We start from the raw sequence: 12,001 nt of genomic DNA on the forward strand, positions 1-12,001 counted from the left end.
AGTGATCTCAACTAAGTGATCTCAACAATTGATCTCAACTTTCGACAGATGATAGTAAAGAAATGCTCCAAGAATGAGAGTCACTTATCAAAAGACCCAGGGGTCAGCTTGGATATCTCTCACTAGCTAAGTTTGCTCTCAATAAAGCGACAATAATGAATTCTAACAATTGAGCACATTAAGAATCAAAGAAGCCAAACTGATGGAAACAAGCTCTTCCTTCCTTGCAGCAGAGTCAACAAATAGAAGACATCTATTGAGTGCTTGTGATTCAAGCCTGATGGTATGAGTTCAAAACGTAAAATTCACAATGAGAGGGGAGAATGGATTTGCCAGAGTTCTTAAGTTACCTGGATATACACTCTGTGACCCCTGCATGTCCCCCACATTACATTATCACCACCACCACTACCATCATCATCATCATGACTATTATTATTAAAAATTATACTCATAACTAGACATTGTAACATCCTCCCAAGGCTTGGGAAATAGTGTGGAAGAAAGGGTAGAAAAAAGTGGAAAGATGCAAAGAGCCATCTTCAAGCAAACATAATAATAACAGTCATGGTCTGGGCCTTATTAAGTTAGCATCAGAAAGATTTCCTCCTGAAGCAGATGGAACAAATATAGAGACCAACAGCCAGACTCTACTCAGAGAAAAATACCTTGAAATACACAGTTCTAAACAAGATGTCCCTATTGAATCCCTCCTCTCAGAGGTTAGGCAACCCTACAGAGAATAGAAGGGACAGAGGACACCAGGAGAAGAAGGCCCTCTAAAACAGATGAGAATACCTCATATGAACTCAGAGACTGAAGCAGCAATCATAGGACCTTCATGGTCCTCTGCACACAGACTATAGCTTTCAGTTTAGTACTTTTACGGGACTCCCAAATGTGTAATCGAGTGGGTCTCTGATTCTTGTGCCTTCCCTTGGGGCTCTTTTATTTTCCTGTTGGCTTGGCTTGTCCAACCTTGATATGGTGGTTTTTATTTTATCTTATTATACTTTATTTTATGTTTCACTGTTATCTCTTAGAGGCCTGTTCTTTTCTAATGGAAGACAGAAAAAGAGTGGATCTGGATGGGAGAGGAAGAGGGAGAGAACTGGGAGGAGTAGAGGGAGAGAAAACTGTATTCAGAGCAAACTGTATGAAAAAAGTATCTATGTGTAATAAAGGGGAGAAATAATAACAAAAATTATGATTACAAACTCACACCAGTTGTGGTTGCCTGAACTGAGTCTATACAAAAACTGTCAAAAGTCAGGTATGAAAAGGGATGGGACCATCAGTTGGGAAGCAGGGGCAGGCGGATTTTTTAGTTTGAGTCCAGCCTGGTCTACAGAGTGAGTTCCAGAACAGCCAGGGCTATACAGAGAAACCCTGTCTCGAAAACCCAAAAAATGAAAAGAAAAAAAAAGAAAAGAAGATTGAGAGGGAGGGAGGGAAGGAGGGAGGGAGGGAGGGAGGGAGGGAAGGAGGGAAGGGAAGAGAGGAGGAGGAGGAGGAGGAGGAGGAGGAGGAGAAGGAGAAGGAGAAGGAGAAGGAGAAGGAGAAGGAGGAGGAAGAGAAGGAGGAGGAGAAGGAAGGAAGGAAGGAAGGAGGGAGGGAAGGAGGGAGGGAGGGAGGGAGGGAGAAAGGGAAGGAGGGAGGGAGGGAGGGAGGGAGAAAGGGAAGGAGGGAGGGAGAAAGGGAAGGAGGGAGGGAGGGGAAGAGAGAAAGAAAGGGGAGGGTCTCAGGAGGACTTGTCCATTCTCCCTCTGCTGAAGTACAGACTATTGATAGAGTCTAGGAGAGGGAAGTCATTGACTTTAGTTGTCTACCCACTAGTGATCCAGCCAAGTTTCAACGAATTGTTCCAAACTGATGTCACATAGGGAGCTCTGATTAAACTCAAACAAACAAACAGACACACAAACAAAAAAAAACCCCACAGAAATCTGGGAAAGAGAGTTTCGGGGAAGATGGAAGGGTAGTGGTAGGGGTGGTTGGGAAAATGGAAGGATATAGGAAAGGAATAACCATAATGCATTACATACAAGTACAAACTGCCAGTGAAGAAACTTACTAAGAGTCTGACAATCATGTTTACCAGAACTAGTAGGTGAACGTTTAAAGAATGTCATGTTATTTGCAGTCTCAATGTATCTCTTTTAAACACTTCTTATCAAAATTTAAAAATGCAAATTTGTTGTAGAATAAATAAGCTTTATGAGCTTTAACTAAATGAGAAAGCTAATTTCAACAACTAGGAGTCAAACAAAATTGCTAGGTGCTAAGCACACAATGTATAACATAACCACTGAAATACCTCACTTAAAATGCAGAACCAAATCAGAATGGGAATAATAAACAGCTTGATGCAGCAATGATCTCCACTTAATAACTCAAATTTATTTATTTATTTATCAGAGCAAACTTACCAAAACATCTCAAGGAGAAGTTGAGAGAAATGCTTAAAGGAACACATGACACTAAAGACAGGATGCCATCTTGGGTTGTACTCTGGACTGGGGTTACAAGGATGTTACATGGGTACTACTGAGACAAATGCTGACATGTTTAGAAGAACATCCTTGTTTTTCAGAAACACACACTGGTGGATTAGGAGGAAGGAGTTTAAATCTCCTCTAAAATATCTGAGGAAAGGGTGTGTAGGAGGGGCAACTGATGGAGGATACAGAAGATAATTTAGGAAGGCGAAGCAATAGCACACCTGAGAGCTGAGTCCATGAGACCTCTTGGACTAGTCTTAAAACTTTCCCATACTCATGAAATCATAGCTACATAAAATGTTACAAACAAGAATTCACACATACACAAATAACACACAAAATATCTATTGCTATGAAGAGATACCACAACATGGAAAGTGTTTATAACAGTTCTTCCTGCATTGTGTCTTAACTTAAACACTGTCTTTTATTTTAAAAAAATAAAAACATTTAAAAAAAAAACCCAAAACATTGAATTGTGGCTGGCTAAGAGGTTCATAGGTTTAGTCCGTGATTGTCATGATGGGATGAATGGTGAAGCACAGCACAGGCAGATGTGGTGCTGTAGAAGTAGCTGAGAGCTCTACATCCACAGCAACAGGGGAGGGAGAGACCCTGGACCTGAGCATCTGAAACTTCAAAGCCCACCCCGGTGACACACTCCCTCCAACAAAGCTACACTGTCAAACAGTGCCATTCCCTATGAGCCTATGAGGGCCATTTTCACTGAAACCATTACAATCTTCAAGTTTAACTTTCCTGATTCTAAGTTTTTAAAAGCATTTTAAAGTCTTGCTGTATTTTTCCAACAAAAATCTCCAATGTTCCTGATAATAAAATTGCATTGCCCAACATTGAGCCTTTGGCATCTCAGGCCATCCATCGCTGTGCTAATTATACTTAAAGGCTCATGTTAAGACACACATGGGAAGAAGAGTGGGCCTAGGCATGGAAGGTTTTGCCAGACATGTGAGGAAGGAAGGAAGGAAGGAAGGAAGGAAGGAAGGAAGGAAGGAAGGAAGGAAGGAAGGAAGGGTGAGGGGCAAGATAGGCGTCCCCAGCAACATGGTTCATTCCTCCGTTATTAATTAATTATCAAACCTGGCAGCCTGCTAAGCAGACTCTCAGCTGCCGAGGGCAGGAAACAGTCACGCAATGAAGTAAGTTCTCTTCACCAGATGTTTTTCCTTCCACACACATTTGCTTTGAGCTTCAAAAATCTTCAAGTCCAGAGCAAGGTCTTGAATATGCTAAGCTGCCCAACAGAGCAAAGGCTCTGATCTTAATGAAGTTCTATGGAGCAATGATTTCATTTAAAAAAAAAAAAAAAAACAGCAGCTAAGACAACACTAAAATTGTGATTTCTTGTTTAATTAAGATGGCATCTGCTCAGGAATGAGATAGGCCCTACAGACGAAACACACAAAGACACACAAAGCAAACCCAGCAAGAGAACCCGGGAACACCACAAACACAAACATGAAAAAACCATGTGTGCATGTGTGCCTATATGTGAGCACGCATGCGTGTCACCTCGGGTATTAGTATTTGCCTTCCACTCTTTTCCAGTAGGTTTCTCCACTTCCCGCTTCCCCCATCTCCACTATGTAGGGCAGGGCTGGTTGGCTTGTGAGCTTCCAGAGATTTTCTTATCTTTACCTTGGAGTTTCCCAAAGAAACGCTGGCATTTTAGACAAATGTGCTACCACATCCCAGGGTATGTGGCTCCTGAGGATGTGAATTCTGCTCCTCACACTTCTGTGACAAACACTTTATCCACAAAGCTATTTCACTAGCCCCCTTTTAATGATTTTAAAAACATTGTTTTCCCTAAAACTGAAATGCAAAGGCGCTAAAGAGATGGCTCAATGGTTTTGGCCACTTAGTGCTCTTCCAGAGGTCCAGTGTTCCATTCCCAGCACCCACATGGTGGCTCACAATCCTCTGTAACTCTTGGTCCCAGGGGATCCAATGTTCTTTTCTGGCTTCTTGGGCACTAAGTATGTGTAGTACAAAGAGACATACATGTATGCAAAACACCCATATACATAAAAATAAGAAATAGATAAATAAATAAAAAATAAAAATAAAAAAATGTAACCCATATTCAGAAAATGTAGATACTTAAACTTATGCAGAGGTACTCAGAACTTTATGAAATACCGTTTTGATACAAAGAGTTTTCAGTAAGATTTTTAGCTATATAATTTAAAAGTTCTTAAAATAACACAATGCCTACATTAATTTTTCAATGTTTTCACAAATTTTTATCATCCCCTACAGAATGCAATATACTGTACTGACACATTATTCTCTATCACATTAAAAAAATTATTTTATTTTTGTTATCTTTTTATTCTTCTCTCCCAACCACAGTTTCCTCTCCCTCCCCTCCCTAAATATCCCCTCTGCCCCAGATATCCCTCCCCACCTCTCTAAGTAAAGAGCAGGCCTCCTAAAGGGATCAACCAAACACCAGATAACTAGCTACAATAAGACCAGGCATGCACCATCACATCAAGGCTGCACAAGGCAGGCCAGGAGGAGGAAAGGGGGTCCACAAGTAGGAAAAGATTCAGAGAGAGACCCTGATCCCACTGTTAGGATTCCTATAAGAACACCAAGCTACTCAGTCATAATATGCAGAGGACCTAGGTCAGACCCCTCTTGGCTCCTGATCTCTGCGAGTCTCCCCATAGGTCCTGGTCAGTTGATTCTGTGAGCCCTGTTCCCCTGGTGTCCTCTGATCCTTCCTCTCCCTCCTCAGCAGGACCCCTGAGCTCTGCCTAAGGTTTGGTTGTGGTGTTCTGCATCTGTGCCAGTTGCTGAAGTCTCTCTACGCTCTCTGATGACAATTCTCCTAAGCGCTGGTCCCACAACACTCTGCGGGCAGGTCAAACTGTAGGTTGAGGGTTCTATGGCTAGATTGGCCAATACATTATTTTAACGGCAACAATTCCAATCAGTATGTAATGACTATGTATTAGTTCAGAGTAGTCAGAAAGATTCAGAAATAATCACTTCTGTATAGAGAAAGCCTCTGACCCAATTAATTTAATGGATTATTTCTTGGTAGGGGAGACTAAGGAAGCATGACATAGAAAAAGTAATAATGAGAGTCAAACATTAGCCAGTGTCTTCCACTGAATTCATTACCCAACTCCATGAAGGCATACCTGCGGCTCCAACGAGGGGCACAGCACAGATTAGGTCATATTAGCAAGTACACAAATGGAATTAAAAGTGGATTCTTGCATCTCAAAGTCTGTGTTCTTCCACTTTAATCAGTATAGATAATATGTTTATAATTAAGTTTATATATTAAGAAAAATAAAATCCTTAAAAAGACCAAAGAACAGACTACTCCAAACACAAGCATGGCTCTTGAAATGTTTTAAATATGCTGTAAAGAAAGTTTTTAAAACTATAACAAAATTCACCAGCCATATAGGTGCCAAAGTTAATGTATTTAAACACACTAAAATACATATGTAGATATGTATGGATTAAAATGATCATTTTGAGAAAATATTTGCAATTCATACCACAAAGGGCTACTTTTTTACTATGTAAAGATTCATTACAAATCAATTTTAAAAAAGCATAAAGAAAAGCAAAATGAATTTTAGCTAAGAAGAGTATGAATAGTTGTAAACCACATGAAATTATGTTTTACATTATGCAGCGTAGTGCAGGACTGGTTTTGTGTTAGTGGTAGAACACTTAGGTATTTTACAACGTACTTACCCAGCATGAACACTTACCCTGGAAGATACTAGCACCTCCTTGCATTACAGATTGCTATAAGAATTGGAGCACTAAGGGGAGTATTTTGCTATGTATTTTCTGTTATCCTTAAGTAATGGTTTTATCATGGTATTTATTGCCCTGCTTTCCTTGTTCTCCTCCAATTGTCCTCTCCTGGGCTTCTGTCTGGTTTTGATTTCCTTCTTTCCAAGGGCTGTTTTCCCTGTCACTTCTGACTACATGCATTTCACTGCCTCAAGAAATATTTCTTCCTCAAAATCAACAACAAAATTTTTAAAAAGAAGGCACTAGCTGCATTACCTTCTTTTCTGCACTCTTAGTAGGCTTCTCACTACATGAAGGATCCCATTTGTGGCTCACTGACTTTAGAATTCCCTAATGTGCCATGATGCAGTTTGAAAACACCAATTACAAAAGAAGTAATTCTGCTTAATAAAAGTGGAGGGGAAGCTCTTCTGGTTCGAGGCGCTGTGGGAGCCACAGGTTACCATGCAGACATGGCCAAGTCCAAGAATCACACCACACACAACCAGTCCTGCACATGGCACAGAAATGGTATGAAGAAACCTCAGTCACAAAGATACAAATCTCTTAAGGGGGTTGACCAAGTTCCTGAGGAACATGTGCTTTGCCAAGGACACCAAGAAAGGTCTGAAGAAGATGCAGGCCAACAATGCAAAGGCAGAGGGTGCACTCGCAGAGTCCATCAAGGCCCTTGTCAAACCTAAGGCTATCAAGCCCAAGATGCCAAAGGGTCCCAGCCTTGCACAGACTCAGCTGTCTGACGTTCACTGCTCACCCGAAGCTTGGGAAGTAGATTCCAAGCTGCATGGCCAAGGATCACAGGCTCTGCCAACCAAAGCCCAAGGGTCAAACCAAGGCAGAAGCCAAAGCTCCAGCTCAGGATCCCAAAGGTGCCCAGGCCCTTCTGAAGGCGCCAGGGAAAAGGCCCCTGCCAATGGGAAGACAGATGGACAGCTGTGACATACTAATTGCATATGAACAGTATCCTATGCTGTTTTTACAAATAAACTTGAGGCAAGGGGAAAAAAGGTAAGGGGAAAATAATGTATAGAGATGATGATATCGCTTTTGTGAAAAAAAATTCCTAGAAATTCTGATAATCTTCATTAGCAGTGAAGAACCAATTTCTTGTCTGCTTAGATTAAGATAATCTGAACAACTGAAATCTTAAATATTTTCTTGCCATGTATTTTTAACTATTAGGAGAAGACTTGATTATGATGTAAATATCATCTAATATTTTTAAATGTTTCTGCTTTCATGACTACCTAACCAATTCTTATGAAGGTACATGAAAAGAAAACAAAACACCTACTTAACTTGTTTTTTTTTAAAGATTTATTTATTAATTTATTTATTTATTATATGTAAGTACACTGTAGCTGTCTTCAGACACTGCAGAAGAGGGCATCAGATCTCATTACAGATGGTTGTGAGCCATCAGGTTGGTTGCTGGGATTTGAACTCAGGACCTCTGAAAGAACAGTCAGTGCTCTTAACTGCTGAGCCATCTCTCCAGCCCCCTACTTAACTTTTAATGGGAACACATACTTAGGGTAAATTTTTATATATTAAAAAATAATCAGGCCAGGCGGTGGTAGCACACACCTTTAATCCCAGCACTTGGGAGGCAGAGACAGGAGGATTTCTGAGTTCGAGGCCACCCTGGTCTACAGAGTGAGTTCCAGGACAGCCAGGGCTACACAGAGAAACCCTGTCTCGAAAAACCATAAATAATAATAATAATAATCAGAATCAACAAAACAACAATCTAGCTGACAACATTCCCAAATTACTTTTGCATTCCAATTTTTAAAATGCCAATGTAATAAGTTTGAAAAAAAAAAAACAACTAGAAAACATGTTTATTTCAAAGATAAAACTCAGTCTGCACACATGTATGCATTAATACACACACAGAGAGAAAATCATTCAATTACCTGTTGTCTTGATTTATAGTTAAATCATCACAGCAAAGACTACCCACTGTCATGTGCACCCCTAAGCAGCAAGACAGCATTTCATGCCAAGTGAGAGGAGGCTAAGAGATGTCCAGATGAGATGCAGCATTAGATGGGTCTAGACCCTGGATTTTCATGGTTATACACAGTATTGTACTCAGAGGAGAAGAGTAAGAATGCAGCCTGATGTTCTAAAATGAATCTAACAGAGGAAGATGGCATCTCGATACCATCACAACACTCATACAAATTGCAAACACGAATAAATACAATCTAAACAATTTCAAATTTTAAATCAATTATTGAACTCCTTTTTCTGTTCCAATAAAAAGTATGAGTACTATGAAAAAACAAAAGATGCCTATTCTAAAAAATAAAAAGCCCCAGGGTAATGGCTAACAGTGGGAGTGGCTGGAGTGAAATTCTAAAGAATGCAAAAGAATAATGGCAAATATGTTCAAAGAAAAGAGGACTAGGATAAATTCCTTCATGAAACAAGCTGTGAGTGTAAAAAGCTGAATAAAGCCAATGCAAGATGTTGACAATGGAACTTATTAATAAAGAGAACAGAAAAAGTAAACTGAAATTATGCTAGAAAAATATTTTTTGATAATTCAAATAAATAGCTGAGTGAAAAACCTCACCAATGGAATAGACCATAGGAAAGCAGAAGACGAATTGTCACATCCAGTCAAAGACAATGAAATATTAAAAAATAAGCAAATGAAAAAACAATTGAAAAAAAAAAAAAGGAAAAACAATTGAATATGCCAGATGTTAGGGGCATTACAAAAAGACAAAATCCAAAAACTACAGGCATGTATGAAAATAAAGTCCATGCCAAAATGTACAGAAAATATTTTCAAAATAATCACAGAATAATTTTTTCCAAATCCATGGGGAAAAACTGCATTTTCAAGAAGAGAATATTACAGAAAACCAAATACCCGCAAAGAAACTCCGATACCATATTAGAATTAGAACTTTAAAATGTAAGCTGTAAAAAGAAAATATATTGAGAGCTGCCGGAGAGAAATATTTTACCACATATGAAGGCAGCCATGAAGTAATAGCTAGTTTTCCCAACAGAAACTAGAAAAGCCAGAGGGGCATGAAATGATTCTGAAAAACAACAGATTTGCAACCTAGACCAAAATATTCAGCAAAACTATCCATAATTGAGAGATGAAGAAACTCTATGTCAAAAGCAAGCCAAAGGAATTTTGGCCAGCTGTTTAGAAAACCCATATAGGAAGGAAGGAATTCAATGCAGTTAAGAGTAACAAATACATCAAACAGGCAACGGGGCTAAGGGAGAGGCTAGAAAGTTAAACAAATAAATAGGAAAACACCAAACACTACAAAATAAAAAAAGACAGAAATGTATAAACATATTTCATTAATACACTGAATAGCAATGGTCTCAATTCCAAAACAAAAGACATTGACTAACAGATATTAAAAACAAACAATAAAGCAGGATCCATCTATTTGCTACCTCCAAGAAACACATCTCACCATCAAAAACTTACTCCACAACTTTAGAATACAAAAGAATAGAAAAAGGTAACCCAAAAAAATAAAACTAGGAGATAAGCAGGTATTAACATATTATGCAACAAAATTGAAATAAAAGAAAAGCTAACTTAAATAGCCAGAAGCTGGAAAGAACCCAGATATACCTCAACTTAAGAATATATACAGAAAATTTACACAATGGAGTACTACTCAGCTATTAAAAACAAAGATTTCATAAAATTCTTAGGCAAATGGATGGAACTAGAAAATATCCTGAGTGAGGTAACCCAATTGCAAAAGAACACACATGGTATGCACTCACTGATAAGTAGATAGTAGCCCAAAAGCCCCAAATAACCACAATACAATTCAGAACACATGAAGCTCAATAAGAAGGAATATCAAAGTGTCTACCTTGGAATCCATCTTATCCTCAGACACCAACCCTAACACTATTGCTGATGCCAAGAAGTGCTGGCAGACAGGAGCCTAGTACAGCTGTCCTCTGAGAGGGTCCACCAGCATCTGACTAAGACAGAAGATACAGCCAACCATCAAACTGAACCTGGGGACCCCAATGGGAAAGTTAGGGGAAAGACTGAAGGAGCTTAAGAGGACTGCAACCCCTACAGGAAGAACAACAATATCAACGAACTGGCCCTCCCAGAGCCAGGAACTAAACCACCTACTAAACAGTACACATGGATGGGTCCATGGCTCCAGCTACATATGTAGCCAAGGACTGCCTTATCTGGCATCAATGAGAGCGAAGGCTCTTGATCCTGTGGAGGCTAGTTGCCTCAGTGTAGGGGGATGCTAGAGAGGTGAAATGGGAGTGGGTGGGTAGATGGGTGGGTGGGTAAGCACCCTCTTAGAGGCAAAGGGGAGGGAGGATAGGATGGTGGGGGTTGCTGAGGAGAGATGGGGAAGGGGGACAACATTTCAAATATCAATAAACAAACAAATAAATAGGAAAGGAAAAGAGTAAGTATTCTTATTTGCAGATGACATGAGTCTATAAATAAGAGACCCTAAAGATTCTACCAGAAGACTCTTTGAACCTTCAGCAAAGTAGTAGGATTGACATAAGAAGTCAGTAATTTTCAAATTTACCAATGACAAGGAAACCCAGAAAAAAATCTCATTCACAATGACCTTCAACAGTAAATAGAGGGCCAGCCTCACCATCTTCCGCCTGAACCCAGGAGAGGCCACCAAGGGCCTAGAGTACTCTCCACACCGCAGGACCTTGGGATCACCTTGGGATCATGGGTGAGTGGAACACAACATCAGCTCCAAAGAATCGCAGAGGGCCTTGTGCCAGCAGGGAAAGGGACAAAGGAACACTGCCCAACCAGAGGCTGGGATTCTTTCCAACCGGTCAGGGCCTGCCCTGCCATCTTCTGCTTGAACCTGGCTGAGGGCGTCAAGGGGCCCCAGAGGACTCTCAATGCCACAGGACTCCTAGCACACCCATGACCTCGTGATCACTGGAGAGCATGTGGGCAACAGAAGCAACAGAGTTTCTTGGTCAGGGTCCTGTCAGGCCTTCATCCTCAGCTAGGAGGCAGAGCTGAGACCCAGACCCCTGGTCACCTTCCTTGCCAGAGGAGAGTCTGCCTACAGGGAGGGCTCTGACCCCAGGATTCAGGGGATGGATCAGAGCTCCAGACTTTTGGACACCTTCCCTGCAAGAGGAGAGCTTGCCTGCAGAGAGTGCTCTGACCACTGGGACTCAGGTAAGAGTTGGACTCTCAGGAGTGCTGACAAAGGCAAACAGAATCACAGGAGGATCAAGCTCCAACCAGAGACAGCTTGAACATTAACACCAGAGATTACCAAATGGCAAAAGACAAACGTAAGAATCTTACTAACAGAAACCAAGAACACTGGGCATCATCAGAACCCACCACAGGGAGTCCTGGATACCCCAACACACCCGAAAGCAAGACTCGTTTTAAATTTATATCTCATGATGGTGGTAGAGATTTTAAGAAGGGCATTAATAACTCACTTAAAGAAATNCAGGAGAACACTGCTAAACAGGTAGAAGCCCTTAAAGAGGAAACACAAAAATCCCTCAAGGAATTACAGGAGAACACTGCTAAACAGGTAGAAGTCCTTAAAGAACTACAGGCAAACACTGCTAAACAGGTAGAAGTCCTTAAAGAAGAAACACAAAAATCCCTTAAAGAATTACAGGAAAACACAACCAAACAGGTGATGGAA

General features: G+C 40.5%; 1 protein-coding gene across 7 annotated transcripts in view; it reads right to left on the reverse strand.

Annotated features, from left to right (window-relative positions):
• Tasp1 (taspase 1) overlaps positions 1–12,001 on the reverse strand; it is a 222,321-nt gene that overhangs the window by 24,345 nt on the left and 185,975 nt on the right. The gene's annotated exons all lie outside the window — the stretch shown is intronic.

This window comes from Mus caroli, chromosome 2, assembly GCF_900094665.2.
Source record: "Mus caroli chromosome 2, CAROLI_EIJ_v1.1, whole genome shotgun sequence".
In the NCBI taxonomy this organism is placed as follows: Eukaryota; Metazoa; Chordata; class Mammalia; order Rodentia; family Muridae; genus Mus; species Mus caroli.